The 25,949-nt window shown below is 40.8% G+C and overlaps 1 long non-coding RNA gene across 4 annotated transcripts in view; it reads left to right on the top strand.

Annotated features, from left to right (window-relative positions):
* Positions 1-25,949, top strand: part of LOC118144213 (uncharacterized) — a 113,639-nt gene that overhangs the window by 72,475 nt on the left and 15,215 nt on the right. The gene's annotated exons all lie outside the window — the stretch shown is intronic.

Here is a 25,949-nt window from a genome sequence, read left to right as displayed (position 1 = left end):
CCTGGGCAGATTTTTTGAGGAATGAGTAGTTTTTTCTCCATAGCAAAGGAAAAAAAAGGAAGTACACTACAGATAGAGGAAAGGCTGTATGCAGAGGCTCGGTTAGTCTGTTCTAGCATTGCTATAAAGCAATAGCTTTTTGGGAGGCCAAGGTGGGTGGATCACGGGGTCAAGAGATCAAGACCATCCTGGCCAACATGGTGAAACCCTGTCTCTACTAAAAAATACAAAAAATTAGCTGTAATCCCAGCTACTTGGGCAGCTGAGGCAGGAGAATCGGTTGAACCCAGGAGGTGGAAGTTGCAGTGAGCTGAGAATGCGCCATTGCACTCCAGCCTGGGCAACAAGAGCAAAACTCTGTCTCAAAAAAAAAAGAAAAAAAGAAAACAAATACCCAAGACTGGGTAATTTATACAGAAAAGAGGTTTAATTGGCTCACAGTGCTGCAGGCTGTGTAAGAAGCATAGCAGTTTCTACTTCAGGGAGCCTTAGGAAACTTACAGTTGTGTGGGTAGGTGATGGGGAAGTAGGCACTCCCATGATGGGAGCAGGAGGAAGAGAAAGATGGGCAGATGCTACATAATTTTAAAGGACCAGATCTTGGGATGAGTAACTTTCGTCATAACAGCACCAAGGAAGGTGGTGTTAAACCACCAGAAACTGCCCCCATGATCCAATCACCTCCCAGGGAACATATTACAGGTAGAGGAAAGGCTGTATACAGAGGTCTAGAGATGTAAAGGAGCAGGACATGGATTAGTAAGTATGAGAATTTCAATATGGTGTGAACTTAGGGAAGTGGTAGGAGATGCAACTTGAAAGATCAAAATGATTCAGGTTAAGTCCAAATGCATGCATGCCAAAGGCAAAGTTCTGGCAGATTTCTTCTTGTCCCTGACGGCCAAGTTTAAGGCAAGATCAGGCCTCTTTCCATCCCTATTATATACCCTTCTCTTTGTGAACTGGATCACTATCTTGGCATAGCCAGATGAGTTGTAGCGAAGTTTCCTTGCTTTTAGCTCTGATCATAAAGAATTTCTTAAATGCATTTTAGAGGAAGCCCTTGTCTTTGACTTTCTTCACTGTTTCCACTTGACAGATGTCAAGAATGACAGTTTTCAGAATGTAGGTCCCCATCCTTGAGATGATCCAAGAGCTACTGGAAGAATTTTTGATCCAAGAGCTACTGGAAGAATTTTTGTGTCATATTTTTGGCAACGTTATTTTGTGTTTATGTTTGTAGGGCAATTGATTTTCAAAATCTAGGCTTAAATTTTTTTAAATTTTATTTTATAGCCACAGGCATCTGTTTTATAACTCCCATAAATAAATGCAAAGAGACGTTCACAAGGGAGTAAGCTTTCTGAGATATGTTTACAGACTATTGCTTCACCAGAATTTGAATTCTTACCACTAGCAAGCAAGATCTTTACTAATTCATGGGTTGCACAGTGAAACATAAGTTCAGATAAATAATATTCACCTGCTTGTTCAGGGATTAAAATGTTTACACTGTAGCATGAGAATTTCTAAAATTAGTGCTGAAAGGATAGCCGTACGTATAAGAAGAGCCTTTCCTTTTTTTTCTTGTAAAGTAATACTGTGGATGCAAAATGGATTTCCAACAGGATGGCAGATGCTGAAATGCATTTCCAAGGGTCCCCACCCCCACTCATTTCCCTTGGATATTTTATCTGAATGCAGGAATTCATTCATTTAATCTATCCACAGATACAGATTGAATTCTTGTGTCATAAGATTAGGGATATAGTGTGAATAAGACAGATAGGTCCCAGATTCCATGGAACTGCAGCCTAACTGTGTTTAAGTAAATACACGAGACAATTAGAGGTTGAAGATTGTAGGTAGTACAATCTTCAGGTGAGGTGAGAGATGATAACTCAGTTGTTGGTGGTCAAGGGTTTCTGAGGAATTTACATATAAGCTGAGGCCGGAGGGATGAGGCATGAGAAGAGACAGGGAAGAGCATTTCAGACAGAGTGGGCAGAATGTGCAAAGACCCTGAGGCAGGGAAGGACTTGGACTTTTTGAGGAACAGAAAGGAGAGGAATGCAGATAGAATGGCTTCGTATCAGAGTATCAGAAAGGGAGGTGTAGTATGGCAAGTTCCTGTCTTAAACATCTATCCATTAGTCAGAATGGGCTTGCTCTAGATGATGGAGGCATAAGCTTTGAGCTGACTTCCACCTGTTGGCCTGTGAAACTTGGCTAATCCTCACAAATAGAAATGGGTGCTCACTCTTGTAGATACCCTTGGTACCTTGCAGCTTTACATGGTCCTTATTCCATGCTGCATGGTGTGACAGCTATGCTGGAGATGGAGTTATTATGACATGAGTATCAACCGTTTTATGCTGGTCAGGTGCAGTGGCTCACGCATGTCATCCCAGCACTTTGGGAGGGTAGGCGGGTTCATCATTTGAGGTTGGTAGTTCAAGATTAGCCTGGCTAACATGGTGAAACTCTGTTTCTACAAAAAATACAAAAATTATCTGGGCGTGGTGGTGGATGCCTGTAATCCCAGCTTCTGAGGAGGCTGAGGCATGAGACTCACTTGAACCCTGGAAGCGGAGGTTGTAGTGAGCTGAGATTGTTCCACTGCACTCCAGCCTGGGTGACAGAGTGAGACTGTCTTAAAAAAAAAAAAAAGGTTTTATTGCCTTTTCTTGGCCCCCAAATGAAGCAGAGGGCACTTGATTGGGGAAGAGCTTTGAGGCTTGGACTTACAATAATCAGAATAATAGAGCTACAGAGGCTCAGCAAAACTTGGAGTGGCTAGAAAGGACCTGGAGCTATGCCAAAAATAACACGTTTACTTTGGGATGTTGGACTAAGAAAGGGAGTTGGGCAAGAGAAAGAAAATTCAAAACCCTCGCTGGCATTGGGATGGGAGGAAGAGATGTGATGCAAGCAGATGTTCTGAAAAGTGGGACTATGAAGAGAAGATCTTTATGACGACTGCTTTGGGTTGTACAATGTAAGGTCTGTGAAGTGCTGTTTTGAGATATTTCAGTACATTTATAAATTCCTTTTTAATATTTAAACATTTGCTTCAATGTCATCTGGTGTGAACACAACTGCATCATAATTCTGAAACATGAGGTGGTTTGGATTTGTTATATCACTGGGCTTGTCTCTTTTTCCTTTATCTATGCTGCTGTTAATGCATATTTCTGGAGGAAGGCAATGTAAAGACTTTGCCTATAGTGGATAGTAATAAAGATTTGAACTAACGGATGAGCATGCGTATACATTAGCGGATAAAACAAAATACTGTTCCTTTCTTCAAAAAAAGATGTTGTTTTGAAATATGCCCAGCAATCAGGATCTAAGTAATGCCAGAAGGGGGAAAAAATGTAAAAGGATTTTTCTGGGAGGAGCAAGTGAGTTATATCAGATGCCAAACTGCACTCTAGGTGAGCAAGAGTTAAGATGAGGGAGCTGTAAACAGGCAATGTTTTTAAGCACAACACTGAATCATTCCAAATAATCTAGCAACAACATCTTAAACAGCTCTAAAAGGACAGGTGATGTTCTAATGCATTATCAAAATGGAATTTGGTGTTTTTGAACAAAGCAACAAATGGCTTTTGTAAAGTGGTCTAAAGCATAGTCAAGACAAGTTGGCGAATGTAAACTTCAGCAGCGACCAAAAACCGTTTTTTATAAAGACTCAACAAACTGATAAAAAGCAATTTTCAGAAGAGCTGAGTATGATGGCACATGCTTGTAGTCCCAGCTATTCAGGAGGCTGAGGCAGGAAGATTTCTTAAGCCCAGAGTTTGAGTCTAGCCTTGGCAACACAGTGAGATCCCCATCCCTGAAAAAAATGTTTATATAATTTGTTAAGAGCCATAGTGGCAAAATTTCATTTCCACACTTGCTGTGAGCAAACAGATCTTGCAGGACAATCCAGAGATTTACTATTGGCTGGGCATGGTGACTCATGCCTGTAATCCTAGCACTCTGGGAGACTGAGCTGAGGTGGGTGGATCCCTTGAGTCCAGGAGTTTGAGACTATCTTGTGCAGCATTGCAAAACCCTGTCTCTATAAAAAATAAAAAAAATTAGCCAGGTGTGATGGTGTGTACTTGTGGTCCCAGCTACTCGGGAGGCTGAGGTGAGAGGATCATCTGAGCCCCAGGAGGTTGAGATTGCAGTGAGCCAAGCCATGATTGTACCACTGCACTCCAGCCTGGGTGACAGAGTGAGACCCTGTTTCAAAAACAAAACAACAATAAAACCCAAATATTTACTTTGGGTAAGGACAATTTATAGAAAAAGAGAATGGTTAGATATGATTAGATAATCTGTGTTCACTGAGTATAATAAAATGCTACATCTGTTTCAGTACCGTCAGGTTCCTGACAAACATGCAGCTGAAGATAGGGGAAGTAAGTTCTCAAAAGGGATCTTAATCTAATTGAAGTTTATCATAAAGTTGCTTCAGCATTTCTATTCAGGAACGGTATTGTTTTCCTCCAGAAGAAGGTTGTAAAGAACCTTGTAAAGTGATTTTTCAATCCTTTAAATTTCCTTGTCATTTTTCAATGACACAGTCTGGGACATTTTTCTCTATAGATTAACAAAGAAAATATGTTTTCAGTCATATTAGTATGCATAGATAAACATAGATTTCCTCTTCAGCAACTGGGATTATTCCAGCAGTAACTTCAGTCTTATTGGCTAGGTGCAACCAGGTTTTGTCTAGAGGATATGCTAGATTATGCTAGGATGATCTCTGGAGCAGCTAAAAGCACACGTAGCTGGTGGTGAATGCAATTTCAGGAAACCAAGGCTTCGAACTAGAGATGCAGTAATATCAGGCATTGGACAGAGAAGCAAAGTCAGAGATAGGAGCTGAGAAGTTGAGAGCTGGCATCATTAGAAGAGGCTGGAAAATATAAGCGTGAAGCATGTCTTGGCAGGAAGGTCCAATGTTGGCCAGGGAACAAAGCAGACTCCTTGGCATGCCCTCTCACTGAGGCTGTGTGAACTGCTGGGCAGGCTGGCTGATTTAAAGGTAAGGGCTTCAAAGTGGGACAGATGCTGGGTGTTATAGGGGGTGAAACTCACCATTTGGCTGTTCACCTTATGCATGTACTTGAACAATTTCTTGTGTCTCTTCCCAATTTATAAACCTATTTTCTATTCTCTACTTCACAGAGTCTATTACAACTTCCCTGGGACTTTTCTAGTTTATTTTTTTCAGTGTCTTCACCCCGGCATATTAATCAGTCCTGCTATGCTCTATGCAATGATCTACAAGTCTTTAGTAGAAACCTTCAGTAATACTAGTTGGCTTGATTATTAAATGTGTTCTTCCTTCCAGGAAGTACAGAGGTACAAAGAAGTGGTGGGTGTACAAATACGAGGGGAGAGAAAAGGGGGGCATAAATTGAGACCCTTTACAACAGCATCTCATTGGACTACTGCAGTGAATTTTGAGCACATTAATTTAGAGTTAGTGATAAGTGGAATAGGCTTTGGAGAAAAATGACAAGGAAATTTAAATGATTGAAAAATTGGGACCCATGTCTGTGGGTTAAGAGAATTAGAAATGGTTGACTTAAAAGTAGAAAAGCCTGTAGGATGAGGTCATATGAAAGCATAATCTGGGGGGATATAGTGCTGGGGGTGGCCTTTGTGAAAACAAGACACATCTTCCTGGAATATCAGTTTATTCAAATACTCCAGAAGAGAGGGGGTAAGGAAGAAATTATTTTAGTGAGAATCATTTATAGCTATATCATGGAGTAGAGTGTAAAATGTTCAATAATTGTTGATATAAAATTCAAATTAAAAAAAATCTCAAGCTTTTGTCTGAGCTGTCATGGTTTTGCCTCCTGGGTCCTAGATATATGGATTTAATTTCTTTAGTCATTAGGAGGCATTTGAGTGTTTAATTACAATAGGGAGGATGGTGACCAACTTTCTGGGAGCCTGATAGAACTAGAATTACAGGTTACATAGAGAGTTTTAACTTAAGTACAAATGAGGACTTTTATTGAGGTTTATTACAATAAGTCAGATTAGCAAAATGAGTTTAGGAACATTTAGGAGTGGATTCCTTACCTTGGAGAGATCAGTAACATGGAGAACAAGTGCTGTGGTATCTTCTAAAGCCTTTGGTGGGCTTCTCTCTCAGGTAGAGTCCTGGCTGGTGCATGCTGTTTTCGTCTGATGGGGCTTCTTTGCTAAAGTGGAATTGCAGTTAATAGGCCCCTTGCTGAGGGTCCCAGAGGACAGGACTGAGACAGCTTTTTCCAGAGTGTTTTATATTTATACCTATCTGGAAACAAATTTCCAAATTACCATAGTAGGAGTCCTGAGTATTTTTATATCAATAAATTCTCAGATTCTAATGACAAGAGAAATACTATGGATTTAAGTGAAAAGTACATGTCATATTCCTTCTCAGTCTTATCTTCCAGAAATAGCTACCAACAATGCTTTCTTATGTGTTCTTCTACAGATTTTCTTTCTTTTTCTTTGTTTTTGAGACAGAGTCTCACTCTGTTGCCAGGTTGGAGGTCAGTGGCACAATCTCAGCCCACTGCAACCTCCGCCTCCCAGGTTCAAACGGTTCTCCTGCCTAAGCCTCCCGAGTAGCTGGGACTACAGGCGTGTGCTACCACACCCCGCTAATTGTTATATTTTTAGTAGAGACACAGTTTCACCATGTTGTCCTGGATGGTCTCTATCTCCTGACCTCATGATCTGCCTGCCTCGGCCTCCCAAAGTGCTGGGATTACAGGCTTAAGCCACCATGCCCAACCTCTTCTACAGATTTTCTATACGTGTACTAGGAGATACACACACACACCCATCCATACACAAACGTATACATGCATGTGATCATATTATTTAAATTTTTTCAACTTTTTCATTTTTTAAATGAAAATGCTTTTTTTCATTTAAAATGTCTAGAACATTTACCATACAATTTTCTCCTTTATTCTTCCTCTGGCGACAGACTTCTGTAGAGAATTCCATCATGTGGTTGTACATTCATTTCTCAAACAATCTCATATTGCAGGATATTAAAGTTGTGTGGCAGATGCAGCAAGTTGTCATTTCTACTTCTTTCTGACGAGGAGAACTCTGACTTTGTTCAAGATAATAATATTCTCAAACCTATTAGCGTCCCCAGTATCCTATGTAGGTAGGGGTGGCACGTGACACTGTCTGGGCTCAATGGAATTACAATATTCCATTGTTACTGGTGGAGCGTGTCCAGGTTCTTGGCATCTTGAACAAATAATTGAACAAAATGCACAAGCAAAGAAAGGAAAGAATGAAGCAACAAAAATAGAGATTTATTGAAAATGAAAGTATACCCCACAGAGTGGGAGCTGGCAGAACATGGGGGCTCAAGAGCCTGGTTACAGAATTGTCTGGGGTTTAAATACCCTTAGAGGTTTCCCATTGGTTACTTGGTCTGCATCCTATGTAAATGAAGTGTAGCCCACAATCAGAGGCTGGTGTGAAGTTACAAATGTTACACCCTATGCAAGTGTCTGATTGATTGTGGAAAGCAACCAATCAGAGACTGAAGTGAAGTTACAAAGTTACACTCCTATGCTTTCTGCAGCCAATCAAAGACACTTTCGATTTTGCATCTGCCAGACGGAAAAAGTGGGTGGAGGGTTTGCAAAGGGAATAGCCTTCCATCCCTTTGTTTCTTACATGTGGAAAGCTGGGGTTTTCGTTTTGACTTAGTCCTAGGAGGTCAGTGTGAATCGGCCTTAGGTTCCCTGCCTCTACACCCTATTCTCCTGCCTCACCATTGTATGGGCACATCATAATTTATTTAGCCAGTCAGGGAAAGCTAAGTTTGGACATGGAGGTTGTTTTCGAATTTTTACTGTTATAACATAAGCTTCAATCATAGTTCATCTGCTTGATTCTTTCCTTCGACAACAAAATTGAGTTTGCGTGGTGGAGTTTTGAGCAGAGGCCAGTGGGTAGGGAACGTATTTCAGGGCGGGGAGCTGCCATCTTTTTAGTCTGTGTATTCCACAGCCTTCTCCTCCTGGATCTTGTTGGAAATAGAGGTTGACTCAGGGATACATCATGCATCACCAACACAATTTTTACAGTTTATTGAGCCCCCATTTTCTTGACAGCATCTCCTTGGTTCCTTCCTTGCCTGCCTGCTTCTGTGGCCAGAGGCCAGCTCCCAGTCAGTGCCTATGAGAGTCTGGATGTTACTGCCATTTGCATTCTGCCTGGCTCTGCTCTCATGATTTCAGCATGACTGGGTTAAAAGAGAAGAGTGAGTAAAGTCAGGCTCTCTCTTGGGAAGCAAGTTCATCCAGGCTGCAGGCAAATTTATTCTGTTGCATCTTAATATCCAAGGTGAAAGAAATTGAGGTAGACATATCATAGGCAGACAGAAAACAGAATTCTAAAATATTCCTAAGCAATTTCACTTTGTTGAAAATATGTTGCTGCCTAGATATGGACAGCAGTGATAATCAAGATACCTAACAATCAGAAGATGGGGATACCACTTATCAGAATGGATGCTGGCATGAAGAAACCAGCATGGCTGTACCGGTGTGAACCAACTGAATATCAGCTGTGGTTCAGGAAAATAGGATTCGCCTTCTTCTTATCCTCAGGAACTTAGTTATGAAATTCTTGCCAGCTGGACTCCATTTCAGCAGTTTATTATCTCTCCCAACCAGTTTGTGAAAACTAATCTTCCTAAATTAAAAACATATCTCTTTGATTAAATCATCAATGGATATTTACTTTTTACTAAAATTAACTTGGATGTATTGGTCAGAACTCTTTGGGTTGTAAGTGGCAGAGCCCAATTAAGACTACATTAAACACAATGGGAGGTTTTTAGTTTCCATTACTGGGAAGCCCAGGATAGAAGACTTCAGGCATATTTGGATTCAAGCTCAATGGTACAGTTAAAACTCCTTAATAATTATCTTCATCTCTCTTTATATGCTAGCCTCACTGTCTTCATTGTCAGATGGTGTTCTTCCAATCTGGTGGATAGAGCCATACTCATGGATAAGCAACTTTTGCACTCACTAGAGTTCTGGCACCAAGAAGGGTCCTGAGCACACACACCTGAGCAAGCCCAGCTCCTACTCCCTGAGCCAGACTCCAATCAGCAGAACCTTCCAGTTGACTTACAAGCAAAAATCAATCTTTATTGTGTTAATCAGTCCTTATTGTGTGTTGTATTGGGGGGACTATTTGTTACATAGTGTTAGTATGGCATTAGCTAACAAATACATGTGACTATGGTTAGTCTTCCAATGCCTTGCCATACTTGGTGAGCTCTGTAGACCATGAAATGTAAAGTATTTATATTCCTATTCTCCAGTTGTACTTAGTACAATGCCTTACATTTCATACTTGGGTGATAAATATTTTTTGAGTAATAGCTACTTCCCTATTCCTCTTCTACTTGTCTCCATGAAATGTCTTACTTTTCTGTAGTTACTGACTTCATCCCCATTTTATTGAACTCGTGATCCCACCTCTCCCTTGAGACTGTTCTTGAATTGCCCATCAATAGCCTCTTGGCTGCTGGTTACAGTCGCACCACCTCCTTCCCTTACTTGGCATCTCTACAGCATGAGGTGCAGTTGGCTGTTCCTTTCTATACAGAACACTTTAGTCTTCTGGCTTTCATGGCACCACACTTACTTAGTTTTTTTCTACTTTTCTGGCTGCTTTTTTGCAGACCACTTTGATGTATCCTCTTTCTTCTTCTTATTCTAAACAATGGAATATCCCAGGGGTTATGGAATTTTTTTCTTTACTTTTCTTTCAGTTCTTCTCTCCCTTGATGACCTCATCTATTCTTATGGCATCAAATAATGTTTTATATTGATAACCCAAAATACCCTTTTCTAGCACTGACATGCCCAGATCTATCTATCTGTCTACCTGATATCTCTATTTGGGTGTCCAAATGGTATCTAAAACCTAATATGATTAAGGACAATCTTTATTCTTTACCAGCCTCCCATCTGTTTCTATTCAGTAGACTCCATTTCAGTAAGTGGCCTCACACCACCCCAGTTGCACAAACCACAAATCTAGACATTATTCTTGTTCCCTCTATTTCCCTTATTCCCACATCCATCTCTCACCATGTCCTGCCAATTCTATTTCAAAGTCTGTCTCAAATTCTTCCACTTTTCTCCATCTGTACTACTATCCTAAGGCAAGACATCTGGTGATGTCTATAGTCCTCTTGCCTAGAGGACTATAATGGTTTCTGTATTGATTTTTCCATTATTATCTCCTAACAATCATAAGCAGCCAGAACACAATGTTAAAAATGTAGGTCAGGTCATGGGTATGTTATTCTGATTTAATGCCCCCCCATCATCTGTCTTCCTGTCAAACTTAGAATAAAATCCAAATTCCGCAAAGTCCTTCCTTGAAAAACCCTCAGCACATGACCCTCGCCTGCCTCTCTGTGTGCACCTCTTATCATCCTTATATCATGCATAGGCTTCAGACACACCAAGCTTCTTTCTGCTCCCTGACATTTGTTCCTACCATAGGTCCTTTACATGAACATTTTCTTCCTCTGGAATGTACTCCTTGTTGATCTCTGCGTGACTGTTTCTCATCGTCCAGATCAATTTTAATTCACCTTCTCAGACAGGCCTTTCCTAAACCACTCAGTCCCAGTTTACTACCAAGCCACTCTCTCATGTCATCCTATAGCCCTGCATAACATTTACCCTTGGAAAGTGTTCTTATTGGAGGGCCTCTGTGCAGTGGTTATAAACTCCTTGATAACAAAGGCTTCTCTCTTTCCTGTTAAATCCTAATACCCAGGACATTATCTTGAACATGGTGGGCTTTCTGTATTTGTTGAATGAACGTGCAATATGTTTATATATATTGAGATGGAGTTTCACTCTTGTCTCCCAGACTGGAGTGAAGTGGAACAATCTTGGCTCACTGTAAACTCCGCCTCCTGGGTTCAAGCGATTCTCCTGCCTCAGCCTCCCGAGTAGCTGGGATTACAGGTGCCCACCACCATGCCCATCTAATTTGTGTATTTTTTATAGAGACGGTGTTTCATCATGTTGGCCAGGCTGGTCTTGAACCCTTGACCTCAGGTGATCCACCCACATCGGCCTCCCAAAGTGCTGGGTTTACAGGCGTGAGCTACCATGCCCAGCCTTTTTTTCTTTAAAAATGGTATTTACGACCCAAACCTGAAAATGGCACTTTGACAGTCTTCCATATAATCCACCCTTTTGAAAATAAAAACCAACCTTGATTCTGAGTCTCTTATTCTTAGTGAAAATGAGTTGCTGAAAGGAAGAGAAAGAGAAAAAGAGGAGGTGTAGATACTAATTAACATCATTATTAACTTTAGATGAATTGCATGAATATAAAATTCTTAAAAAACAAATTTTTAGAGTTGGAAGAAAACCAAAGATTTGATAATCATAAACCTCTTCTTGGAGCTGGGTGTGGTGGCTCATGCCTGTAATCTCAACACTTTGAGAGGCCAAGGTGTGCAGACCACGAGGTCAAAAGATCACGACCGACTCAAGATGGCGCTGTGAGAACCACCCAGGATTGGAGCTCTCGTTGTGTCCGCGGAGAGGTGAGTCTGAGCTGCATTTCCAGACTGATCTTTGTTGCCCACAGAACGGGGAAATTCCCAAGTGAAGTGGAAACACGGGACGCCAGGCAGAACCTCCGCCTGGCGAAGCTGGCAGCTGGGGTGGCGGTGGCCGGCCCTACCCAGCGCTCCCCACAGGGCGCACTTGTCTAGGTGCCCCGTTGAACCGGCAAGTGGAGATGTGAGAGGGCTGGACTTGAGACTGAGCTACACTTGGACAGTGGGCCAGCCCAGGGGATTGCAGGGACAGAGCGTTAGGGGTGGCCCAGTGGGACGAACAAAACCGTGATTTCAAACAAGCCCCGTGCAGACGGCCCGAGACGCTCTGAGGGGGAGGGGCGTCCACCATTACCGAGGCAACCCGCCCCAACTGAGATACACGCCCATTGCTGACGCAGCCAGCCGTTGCCGAGGCAACCCGTGACAACAGAGAGACTCCGCCGCAGGGCGTGGCAGAGAACACAGCAGAACAGCAGAGCCAGGGCAACCCTCACAACAACAGGGCAGAGCCTCGGCAGGCAAACAGTGGCTAGTCTGCGTCCTAGCTGGGCAGGACCTCAACGGATATCCAAAAATAAAGCCCAAACCCCTCAACACAGAGCATTTGAGAAAAAAAAAAGGGTTTTTTTAATGAGCTCTGTTGCAGCGGAATCAAACATAGCAGCCTAACAGCCCTGAATGAACAACAGAGCTCACAGCTCAGCAATTAAGCTCCTATAAAGCACAAACTGTCTCCTCAAGCAGCTCCCTGACCCCTCTATATCCAAAAGACTGACAATAGGCAGGCATCATCCTGGGACAAAGATAGCAGAAAAAGAAACTGGTAGCATCTCTCGCTGTGCCACAGCTGCTAGAGGTGCACCCCAGACAAGCAGGGTCTGGAGCGGACCTCAGCAGTCGTACAGCGAAGGGGCTAGACTGGTAGAAGGAAAACCAAGCAACAGAAATACTTCATCATCAACATTCTGGGTGTCCACTCAGAGACCCAATCGAAAAGTCAGCAACTACGCAGACGACCAGCGGACAAATCCACAAAGATGGGAAGAAACCAGCGCAAAAAGGAGGAAAACACCCAAAACCAGAACACCTCGCCTCCTAGAAAGGACCAAAACTCCTCACCAGCAAGGGAACAAAGCTGGACGGAGAATGACTGTGACGAAATGACGGAATTAGACTTCAGAAGATGGATAATGAGAAACTTTTGTGAGCTAAAAGATCATGTAAATCAATGCAAAGAAACTAAGAACCTTGAAAAAAGATTCGAGGAAATGATAACAAGAATGGATAACTTAGAGAGGAATATGAATGAATTAAAGGAGCTGAAAAACACAATACGAGAACTTCGCGAAGCAAACACAAGTTTCAATAGCCGAACTGACCAAGCAGAAGAAAGAATATCTGAAGTCGAAGACCAACTCAATGAAATAAAACGAGAAACCAAGATTAGAGAAAAAAAGCACAAAAAGGAATGAACAAAGTCTCCAAGAAATGTGGGACTATGTGAAAAGACCTAACCTATGTTTGATAGGTGTACCAGAAGGGGACGAAGAGAATGAATCCAAGCTGGAAAATACTCTTCAGGACATCATCCAGGAAAATTTCCCCCACCTAGCAAGACAGGCCAACACTCAATTGCAGGAAATACATAGAACACCACAAAGATATTCTGCAAGAAGAGCAACCCCACGGCACATAATCGTCAGATTCAACAGGGTTGAAATAAAGGAGAGAATACTAAGGGGAGCCAGAGAGAAAGGTCGGGTCACCCACAAAGGGAAGCCCATCAGACTCACAGCAGATCTCTCGGCAGAAACACTACAAGCCAGAAGAGAGTGGGGGCCAATATTCAACATTTGTAAAGAAAAGAACTTTCAACCCAGAATTTCATATCCAGCCAAACTGAGCTTCAGAAGTGAAGGAAAAATAAAATCCTTTGCGAACAAGCAAGTACTCAGAGATTTTGTCACCACCAGGCCTGCTTTACAAGAGCTCCTAAAAGAGGCACTACACATAGAAAGGAACAACCAGTACCAGCCATTCCAAAATCACACTGAATGCTAAAGAGCATCAACATAATGAAGAATCTACAACAACTAACAGGCAAAACAGCCACTTAGCATCAAAATGGCAGTATCAAATTCAGACATAACAATATTAACCCTAAATGTAAATGGATTAAATGCACCAATCAAAAGACACAGACTGGCAAATTGGATAAAAATCCAAAACCCATCAGTGTGCTGTATACAGGAAACCCATCTCACATGCAAGGATACACAAAGGCTCAAAATAAAGGGATGGAGGAAGATTTACCAAGCTAATGGAAAGCAAAAAAATGCAGGAGTTGCAATTCTCATCTCTGATAAAATAGACTTTAAAGCAACAAAGATCAAAAGAGACAAAGAAGGCCATTACATAATGGTAAAAGGATCGATACAACAAGAAGAGCTAACGATCCTAAACATATATGGACCCAATGCAGGAGCACCCAGATACATAAGGCAAGTTCTTAACGACTTACAAAAGGACTTAGACTCCCACACAATAATAGTGGGAGACTTTAACACTCCACTGTCAATACTAGACAGATCAACCAGACAGAAAATCAACAAGGATATCCAGGGCTTGAACTCAGACCTGGAGCAAGCAAACCTGATAGACATTTACAGAACTCTCCACCCCAAATCCACAGTATACACATTCTTCTCAGCACCACATCACACCTACTCTAAAATTGACCACATAATTGGAAGTAAAGCACTGCTCAACAAATGCAAAACAACTGAAATCATAACAAACAGCCTCTCAGACCATAGTGCAATCAAGTTAGAACTCAGAATTCAGAAACCAACCCAGAACCGCACAGCTTCATGGAAACTGAACAACTGGCTCTTGAATGTTGACTGGGTAAACAATGAAATGAAGGCAGAAATTAAGAAGTTCTTCGAAACCAATGAGAACGAAGACACAACGTGCCAGAACCTCTGGGACACATTTAAAGCAGTCTCTAGAGAAAAGTATATAGCAATAAGTGCCCATATGAGGAGAATGGAGAGATCCAAAATTGACACCCTATCGTCAAAATTGAAAGAGCTAGAGGAGCAAGATCAAAAAAACTCAAAACCCAGCAGAAGACAAGAAATAACTAAGATCAGAGCTGAGCTGAAGGAGATTGAGACACGAAAAACCCTTCAAAAAATCAATAAATCCAAGAGCTGGTTTTTTTAAATGATCAACAAAATAGACAGACCACTAGCCAGATTGATTAAAAAGAAAAGAGAGAACAACCAAATAGATGCAATAAAAAATGATAAAGGGGAAATCACCACAGATTCCACAGAAATTCAAACCATCATCAGAGAATATTACAAACAACTCTATGCGCATAAAGTAGTAAACCTGGAAGAAATGGATAAATTCCTGGACTCCTGTGTCCTCCCAAGCCTAAACCAGGAGGAAGCTGAAACTATGAATAGACCAATAACAAGGTCTGAAGTTGAGGCAGCAATTAAGAGCCTACCACACAAAAAAAGCCCAGGTCCAGATGGGTTCACAGCCGAATTCTACCAGACACACAAGGAGGAGCTGGTACCATACCTTCTAAAAGTATTTCAAACAATCCAAAAAGAGGGAATCCTTCCCAAATCATTTTATGAGACCAACATCATTCTGATACCAAAACCCTGCAGAGACCCAACGAAAAAAGAAAACTTCAGGCCAATATCCATGATGAACATAGATGCAAAAATCTTCAATAAAATATTGGCAAGCTGATTGCAACAGCAAATCAAAAAACTTATTCATCATGATCAAGTAGGATTCATCCCGGGGATGCAAGGCTGGTTCAACATACGCAAGTCTATCAACGTAATTCACCACATAAACAGAACCAAAAACAAAAACCACATGATTATCTCAATTGACGCAGAGAAGGCATTTGACAAAATTCAACAGCCCTTTATGCTAAAAACCCTCAATAAACTCGGTATTGATGGAACGTATCTCAAAGTAATAAAAGCTACTTATGACAAACCAACAGCCAATATCATACTGAATGGGCAAAAACTGGAAGCATTCCCTTTGAAATCTGGCACTAGACAAGGATGCCCTCTTTCACCACTCCTATTCAATATAGTACTGGAAGTTCTAGCCAGAGCAATCAGGCAAGAAAAAGAAATAAAGGGTATTCAAATAGGAAAGGTGGAAGCCAAATTGTCTCTATTTGCAGACGACATGATAGTATACCTAGAAGACCCCATTGCCTCAGCCCCAAAACTCCTGAAACTGATAAGCAACTTCAGCAAAGTCTCAGGATATAAAATCAATGTGAAAATATCACAAGCATTCGTCTACACCAATAAAAGACTTAAAGAAAGCCAAATCAAGAACGAACTGCCATTCACAATTGCTACAAAAAGAATAAAATACCTTGGAATACAACTCACCAGGAACGTAAGAGACCTCTTCAAGGAGAACTACAAACCACTGCTCAACGAAATCAGAGAGGACACAAACAGATGGAGAAACATTCCATATTCATGGTTAGGAAGAATTAATATTGTGAAAATGGCTATACTGCCCAAAGTAATTTACAGAATCAACACTATCCCCATCAAGCTACCATTGACTTTCTTCACAGAACTGGAAAAAACCACCATGAACTTCATATGGAACCAAAAGAGAGCCCGCATAGCCAAGTCAATTCTAAGCAAAAAGAACACAGCGGGGGGCATCACACTACCGGATTTCAAACTATACTACAAGGCTACAGTAATCAAAACAGCATGGTACTGGTACCAAAACAGAGATATAGACCAATGGAACAGAACTGAGGCACCGGAGGCAACACAACATATATACAAGTATACAATCTTTGATAAACCTGACAAAAACAAGCAATAGGGAAAGGATTCCATGTTTAACAAATGGTGTTGGGAAAACTGGCTAGCCATGTGCAGAAAGTGGAAACTGGACCCCTTCCTGACACCTTACACTAAAGTTAACTCCAGATGGATTAAAGACTTAAACATAAGACCTGGCACCATAAAAACCCTAGAAGGAAATCTAGGCAAAACTATCCAGGACGTAGGAGTAGGCAAGGACTTCATGAACAAAACACCAAAATCAGTGGCAACAAAAGCCAAAATAGACAAATGGGACCTAATCAAACTCCACAGCTTCTGCACGGCAAAAGAAACAGTCACTAGAGTGGATCGGCAACCAACAGAATGGGAAAAAATTTTCGCAGTCTACCCATCTGACAAAGGGCTGATATCCAGAATTTACAAAGAACTCAAACAGATTTACAGGAAAAAAACAAACAAGCCCATTCAAAAGTGGGCAAAGGATATGAACAGATACTTTACGAAAGAAGACATATATGAGGCCAACGATCATATGAAAAAATGCTCATCGTCACTGGTCATCAGAGAGATGCAAATCAAAACCACATTGAGATACCATCTCACGCCAGTTAGAATGGCGATCATTAAAAAATCTGGAGACAACAGATGCTGGAGAGGATGTGGAGAAAAAGGAACACTTTTACACTGTTGGTGGGAGTGTAAATTAGTTCAACCGTTGTGGAAGACAGTGTGGCGATTCCTCAAGGCCTTAGAAATAGAAATTCCATTTGACCCAGCAATCCCATTACTGGGTATATATCCAAAAGACCATAAATCGTTCTACTATAAGGACACATGTACACGAATGTTCATTGCAGCACTGTTTACAATAGCAAAGACCTGGAATCAACCCAAATGCCCATTGATAATAGACTGGATTGGAAAAATGTGGCACATATACACCATGGAATATTATGCAGCAATCAGAAATGATGAGTTCGTGTCCTTTGTAGGGACATGGATGAATCTGGAGAATCATCCTCAGCAAACTTACACAAGAACAGAAAATGAAACACCGCATATTCTCACTCATAGGTGGGTGATGAAAAAAGGGAACACATGGACACAGAAAGGGGAGTACTAAACACTGGGGTCTATTGGGGGGAAAAGGGGAGGGTCAGTGGGAGGGGGAAGTGGGGAGGGATAGCCTGGGGAGAAATGCCAAATGTGGGTGAAGGGGAGAAGAAAAGCAAAGCACACTGCCATGTGTGTACCTTTGCAACTGTCTTGCATGCTCTGCTCATGTACCCCAAAACCTAAAATCCAATAAAAAATTAAAAAAAAAAAAGATCACGACCATCCTGGCCAACATGGTGAAACCCTGTCTGTACTAAAAATACAAAAATTAGCCGGGCATGGTGGTGCATGCCTATAGTCACAGCTACTTGGGAGGCTAAGGCAGGAGAATCACTTGAACTCAGAAGGTGGAGGTTGCAGTGATCTGAGATCATGCCATTGCATTCCAGCCTAGGTGACAGAGCGAGAATTCGTCTCAAATAAAAACCAAAAAACAAAACCTCTTTTCACTTTTTCTTTCCATCACCATTTTGGGGTGACTGTGATATAATTTTAAAATAAAAATATATGTAACTATGATATGTATTATACTACACTACTATATGATTTAAGTGAGAAGACACATATCCAACCTCCCTAGTAGCAGCTAATAGGCTAAGAAGATAACTTTATTGTGATCACACATAAAAAGAAGTGACTAGCCAAAACCTGGCAAGTACACAATTAAATAGAATTACACCATTTATCAAGTAAATGTCTGTGTGATAGTAACTAGAGACAGGAAATCAGGGGAGATATACATTTTGGAAAGTGTGGCTGAAGTGTGAGATAGAAAACCTTATGCTGTAACTTTCACATAGAGAGAAAACCAAAATTTTCTTCTCTGTCTTCAATAGTTGCCAGGTAGATGCTCATGCTGCTGGCTGTCCCGGTCTTTAAACTGAGAATGAATAAGGCTTTCCACTTGGGTGCTCCTGGCTGATCACTGATAAGTGTTCCACAGGTCCTGTTCGGCACAGAGTAAGAGAAATTGCTGGTTCGGTTGACCTTCAGCGGACAGTGATTCAAGAGCAGTGAAAGAATTGACCAGCACCTCCTATAATTAGACATTTGCTCTGACCTCTGCGAGTCATACATAGGCTTCCCAGCAGTGTCATGTCTCACTTTTCTCCCAATACGACAGAAGGCAGAGGGTCCTTAGAAATGTGACCCTCCCTGTTGGAGAATTAAGTGCATCTGTGTGAGTGTGTGCATGTTACTGGAAGAAAGCCACACCTTAGTCGTGAAATTTCCTGAAGGACAAATGAATCCCCAGTCATCCTCTATAATTAAATACCTGTTATGGACAGTTGGAGGAACTGGGTATGACAAATGGGTTAGTAACGGTAATTGCTGGGTTGCCTTCTTGGTGAGCCGCTTGTGTTGAGTTTGCCAAACATGGCTGAGGTGGTTGTCATCGTTATTTGTTCCTCTGCTACAGCTGGAGTCTTCAGATAGGGTAAGAAAATCCTTGACTCTGGGCTTGTGTATGTAACCAGTATTTTGAAAAAGCAAATGTGATTAAAAATATATATATAACTCAGCATCCTAAGACAAGGTGAAAAATAAATAAATAAAAATAAAAATATAGCTTTCCTTTTCTCTTCCTCTGCCCCATGACTTTTCTACTGATTCTTAGGTAATAAACTGTTCTAGGCTGGGCACGGTGGCTCAAGCCTGTAACCCCAGCACTTTGGGAGACCGAGGCGGGTGGATCACGAGGTCAAGAGGTCGAGACCATCCTGGTCAACATGGTGAAACCCCGTCTCTACTAAAAATACAAAAAATTAGCTGGGCATGGTGGCGCATGCCTGTAATCCCAGCTACTCAGGAGGCTGAGGCAGGAGAATTGCCTGAATTCAGGAGGCGGAGGTTGCGCCATTGCACTCCAGCCTAGGTAACATGAGCGAAACTCCGTCTCAAAAAAAAAAAAAAAACAAAAAAACCCGTTCTATCTATGATCTCTTTAAGCTGGAAATAGTCTTCATTCAGAAATTAAGTGTGTTCAGTCCAGGATCGTTGAATTGGATTTAATGTCAAGTATTTGCTCCTCTCCTGGCTGTCTTCCCCAGGCTGGAAGCTTGCTGGGGAGAAAGGGTGCAGGACTGGTGGCTGACACCTCTTTATTTCTCTTCCTCCGGCTTTTCCTCCTGTCCCAAACCAGCTCCCTGGTCAGCTTCTAATGTCTCCAGGGTAGGTGTGCCAGGGAGGGAAGAGGAGTGAGGAGTGAGGAAGGCTATTATGTGAACTGGTGGGAGTATTCGCTGGCCTTGTATGCTGCAGGTCTGGCTGAATGTTGCAGTGAATTTGACCTTGATGGACTTTTCCATAGCTAGGCTCGGTTCTGCTCACCTCCTCCTCCTTTGCCTCAAGCTGATGCAGCTATAGCAGGGTTAAAGTGTAGCCTATAAGCTCCATCCAACCTGCTTCCTGTTTTTGTCAGTAGTTTCACCTGCACATAGACACATCCATTTGTTTACACATTGCCTATGACTGCTTTTGTGCAATAACCAGAGTTGAGTAGTTGCCACAGAGACAGCACAGCCCTCAAAGTCTGAAATATTTATTAGAGAAATACTGCTGACCTCTCTGAGAATTTGCATGGTCATTTCCAACTTTTCTGGAACCAGTAGACATCCAGTTTTCCCCTACAACTTCTTGTTGATAGATTCCTTCTAACCCTTGGGAAGTCCTAGGGCTGACCCTCCATTGGCTTTCTCTCGAGGCTTGCTCTGTCCAAGGGAAGCATTCATGTATCCCTTGCTGTCACTGTAGAAGTACAGATGATCTGTCCACAGGCTTATTAGGCCTAAGGTGGAAATTTAAGGGTAGGGATCGGAACTGACATTCATAATATGGCAATATTTCTCTAAACATTTTTTTAATAAAACCTTTACCTTTGTGTATCTTTAATCTGGCTGAGCATCTGAACATCGTAAGCTAAGTTTGATATTTCTGTCAGTCTTGTACATATGCAGCATGTCGTATTCACTTTGACATCTTATATTTATAATATTGGTACCTCAGTTCAAACTTCAACATTTACATCCTACAAAACACAATAATCTACATTGCTGGGCAAATAGGTAATCATGAAGTTAGATTAAAACAATTTGATAAGGGTTTCAGTGACTCCAAACATTTCCCTGTTACGGGTCAGCAACTCTATCATTTGGGAAAGATATCTTTGTTTTTGTTTTTATTATTATACTTTAAGTTCTGAGGTACATGTGCAGAACATGCAGGTTTGTTACATAGGTATACATGTGCCATGGTGGTTTGCTGCATCCATCACCCTGTCATCTACATTAGGTATTTCTCCTAATGCTGTTCCTTCCCTAGCTCTCCACCCCACTGACAGGCCCCAGTGTTTGATGTTCCCCTCCCTGAGTTCATGTGCTCTCATTGTTCAACTCCCACTTATGGGTGAGAACATGCAGTGTTTGGTTTTCTGTTCTTGTGTTGGTTTGCTGAGAATGATGGTTTCTAGCTTCATTCGTCTCCTTGCAAAGAACATGAACTCATCCTTTTTTATGGCTGCATAGTATTCCATGGTGTATATGTGCTACATTTTCTTTATCCAGTCTATCACTGCTGGACATTTGGGTTGGTTCCAAGTCTTTGCTATTGTGAACAGTGCTGCAGTAAACATACCCGTGTCTGTGTCTTTAAAATAGAATGATTTATAATCCATTGAGTATATATGCAGTAATGGAATTGCTGGGTCAAATGATATTTCTGATTCTAGATCCTTGAGGAATCACCACACTGTCTTCCACAATGGTTGAGCTAATTTACACTCCCACCAACAGTGTAAAAGCATTCCTATTTCTCCACATCCTCTCCAGCCTCTGTTGTCTCCTGACTTTTTAATGATTGCCATTCTAACTGGTGTGAGATGGTATCTCATTGTGATTTTGATTTGCATTTCTCTAATGACCATTAATGATGAGCTTTTATTGATATATTTGTTGGCTGCACAGATGTCTCCTTTTGAGAAGTGACTGTTCATATCCTTTGCCCACTTTTTGATGGGGTTGTTTGTTTTTTTTTCCTGTAAATTTATTTTAAGTTCTCTGTAGATTCTGGATATTAGCCCTTTGTCAGATGGGTAGATTGCAAAATTTTTTTCCCATTCTATAGGTTGCCTTTTCACTGTTCACTCTGATGATACTTTCTTTTGCTGTGTAGAAGCTCTTTAGTTTAATTAGATCACATTTGTCTATTTTGGCTTTTGTTGCCATTGCTTTTGGTGTTTTAGTCATAAAGTCTTTGCCAATGCCTATGTCCTGAATGGTACTGCCAAGGTTTTCTTCTAGGGTTTATATGGTTTTAGGTCTTACATTTAAATCTTTTATCCATCTTGAGGTAATTTTTGGATAAGGTAAAAAGAAGGGATCCAGTTTCAGCTTTCTGCATATGGCTAGCCAGTTTTCCCAACACCATTTAATAAGTAAGGAATCCTTTCCCTATTGCTTGTTTTTGTCAGGTTTGTCAAAGATTAGATGGTTGTATGTGTGTGATGTTATTTCTGAGGCCTCTGTTCTGTTCCATTGATCTATGTATCTGTTTTGTTACCAGTGCCATGCTGTTTTGATTACTGTAGCCTTGTAGTGTAGTTTGAAGTCAGGTGTGTGATGCCTCCATCATTTTATTTGTTTGTTTGTTTGCTTAGTATTGTCTTGGTTATGTGGGCTCTTTTTTGATTCCATATGAAATTTAAGGTGGTTTTTTCCAATTCTGTGAAGAAAGTCAGTGGTGCTTGATGGGAATAGCATTGAATCTATAGGTTCCTTTGGGCAATATGGCCATTTTTATGATATCAGTTCTTCCTAACCATGAGTATGTAATGTTTTTTCATTTGTTTGTGTCCTCTCTTATTTCCTTGAGCAGTGGTTTGTAGTTCTCCTTGATGAGGTACTTCACATCCTTTTTAAGTTGTATTTCTAGGTATTTAATTCTCTTTGTAGTAATTGTGAATGGGAGTTCACTCATGATTTGGCTCTCTGTTTGTCTGTTATTGGTGTATAGAAATGCTTGTGATGTTTGCACACTGGTTTTGTATCCTGAGACTTGGCTGAAGTTGCTTATCAGCTTAAGGAGATTTGGGGCTGAGATGATGTGGTCTTCTAAATATGCAATCATGTCATCTGCAAATAAAGACAATTTGACTTCCTCTTTTCCTATTCAAATACCCTTTATTTCTTTCTCTTGCCTGATTGCTCTGGTCAGAACTTGCAATACTATGTTGGATAGGAGTGCTGAGAGAGGGCATCCTTGTTTTATGCTAGTTTTCAAAGGGAATGCTTCCAGCTTTTGCCCATTCAGTATGATATTGGCTGTGGGTCTGACATAAATAGCTCTTATTATTTTGAGATATGTTCAATCACTACCTAGTTTATGGAGAGTTTTTAGCATGAAAGGCTGTTGAATTTTGTCAAAGATCTTCTCTGCATCTATTGAGATAATCATGTGGCTTTTGTCTTTGCTTCTGCTTATGTGATAGATTACATTTATTGATTTGCATATATTGAACCAGCCTTGCATCCCAGGGATGAAGCTGACTTGATTGTGATGGATAAGCTTTTTGATGTGCTGTTGGATTCAGTTTGCCAGTATTTTATTGAGGATTTTTGCATTGACGTTCATCAGGGATACTGGCCTGAAATTTTCTTTTTTAGTTGTGTTTGCTAGGTTTTGTATGAGGGTGATATTCGTCTCATAAAATGAGTTAGGGAGGATTCCGTCTTTTTGTATATTTTGGCATAGTTTCAGAAGAAATGGTACCAGCTCCTCTTTGTACCTCTGGTAGAATTTGGCTGTGAAACCATCTGGTCCTGGACTTTTTTTGGTTGGTAGGCTATTAATTGCTGCCTGAATTTCAGAACTTGTTATTGGTCTATTCAGGGATTTGACTACTTTCTGGTTTAGTCTTGGGAGGGTGTAAGTGTTCAGGGATTTATTCATTTCCTCTAGATTTTCTGGTTTATTTGCATAGAGGTGTTTATAGTATTCTCTGATGGTAGTTTGTATTTATATGGGATTGGGGGTGATATTGCCTTTATCATTTTTCATTGCATCTATTTGATTCTTCTCTCTTCTTTATTAGTCTGGTTAGTGGTCTATCTATTTTGTTGATCTTTTCAAAAAACCAGCTCCTGGATTCATTGATTTTTTGAAGGTTTTTTTGTGTCTCTCTCTCCTTCAGTTCTGCTCTGATCTTAGTTATTTCTTGTCTTCTGCTGGCTTTTGAATTTCTTGGTTCTTGCTTCTCTAGTTCCTTTAACTGTGATGTTAGGGTGTCAATTTTAGATCTTTCCTGCTTTCTCTTATAGGCATTTAGTGCTATAAATTTCCCTCTAAACACTGCTTTAAATGTGTCCCAGAGATTCTGGCACATTGTATCTTCATTCTCATTGGTTTCAAAGAGCATCTTTATTTCTGCTTTCATTTCATTATTTATCTAGTAGTCATTAGGAGCAGGTTGTTGTTCAGTTTGCATGTAGTTTTATGGTTTTGAGTGAGTTTCTTAATCCTGAGTTGTATTTGATTGCATTGTGTTCTGAGAGACTGTTATGGTTTCCATTTCTTTTGTATTTGCTGAGAAGTGTTTTATTTCCAATTATGTGGTCAAGTTTAGAGTAAGTGCAGTGTGGTGCTCAGAAGAATGTATATTCTGTTGATTTGGGGTGGAGAGTACTATAGAGGTCTATCAGATCTGCTTGGTCCAGACCTGTGTTCAAGTCCTGGATATCTTTGTTCATTTTCTGTCTCATTGATCTGTCTGATATTGACAGTGGAGTGTTAAAGTCTTCCACTATTATTGTGTAAGAGTCTAAGTCTCTTTGCAGGTCTCTAAGAACTTGCTTTATGTATCTGGGTGCTCCTGCATTGGGTGCAAATATATTTAGGATAGTTAGCTCTTCTTGTTGCATTGATCCCTTTACTATTATATAATGCCCTTCCTTTTCTCTTTTGATCTTTGTTGGTTTAAAGTCTGTTTTGTCAGAGACTAGGATTGTAACCCCTGCTTTTTTTTTTTGCTTTCCATTTGCTTGTTATATCTTCCTCCATCCCTTTATTTTGAGCCTATGTGTGTCTGCACATGAGATGGGTCTCCTGAATACAGCACTCTGATGGGTCTTGACTCTTTATCCAATCTGCCAGTCTGTGTCTTTTGATTGGGGCATTTAACCGATTTATATTTAAGGTTAATGTTGTTATGTTCAAATTTGATCCTTCCATTTTGATGCTAGCTGTTTATTTGTCTTATTAATTGATGCAGTTTCTTCATAGCATCAATGGTCTTTGCAATTTGGTATGTTTTTTCAGTGGCTGGTACTGGTTGCTCCTTTCCATGTTTAGTGCTACCTTCAGGAACTCTTATAAGGAAGGCCTGGTGGTGACAAAATCTCTTAGCATTTGCTTGTCCATAAAGGATTTTATTTCTCCTTAGTTTATGAAGCTTGGTTTGGCTGGATATGAAATTCTGGGTTAAAAATTCTTTCCTTTAAGAATGTTAAATATTGGCCCCCATTCTCTTCTTGCTTGTAGGGTTTCTTCCAAGAGATCTGCTGTGAGTCTGATGGGCTTCTCTTTGGGGATAACCCAAATTTTCTCTCTGGCTGCCCTTAGCATTTTTTCCTTCATTTTGACCTTGGGGAATCTGACCATTATGTGCCTTGGGGTTGCTCTTATTGAGGAATATCTCTGTGGCATTCTCTGTATTTCCTGGACTTGAATGTTGGCCTGCCTTGCTAGATTAGGGAAGTTCTCTTGGATAATATCCTGAAGAGTGTTTTCCAACTTGGTTTTATTCTCCTCTTCACTTTCAGGTCCACCAATCAAATGTAGATTTGATTTTTCACATAATCCCATATTTCTTGGAGGCTTTGTTCATTTCTTTTGCCTCTTTTTTCTCTAATTTTGTCTTCTCACTTTATTTCATTGAGTTGATCTTCAATGTCTGATATTCTTTCTTCCACTTGATTAATTTGGCTATTGAAACTTGTATATGCTTCATGAAGTTTTCATGCTGTGTGTTTCAGCTCCATCAGGTTGTTTATGTTCTTCTCTAAGATGGTAATTCTAGTTAGCATTTCATATTACCCTCCTTCTGAAGGCCTGCTTCTGTCAATTCGTCAAACTCATTCTCCATCCAGTTTTGTTCCCTTACTGGTGAGGAGCTGTGATCCTTTGGAAGAGAAGAGGCATTCTAGTTTTTGGAATGTTCAGCCTTTTTGTGCTAGTTTCTTCCCATCTTCATGGATTTATTTTCCTTTGGTATTTGAGGTCAGTGACCTTTGGATGGAGTCTCTGAGTGGACGTCCTTTTTGTTA

Source organism: Callithrix jacchus, chromosome 9, assembly GCF_049354715.1.
Source record: "Callithrix jacchus isolate 240 chromosome 9, calJac240_pri, whole genome shotgun sequence".
NCBI lineage: Eukaryota > Metazoa > Chordata > Mammalia > Primates > Cebidae > Callithrix > Callithrix jacchus.
Note: the sequence above shows the minus strand (reverse complement) of the source record. Positions and strands in the feature narration are given on the sequence as shown.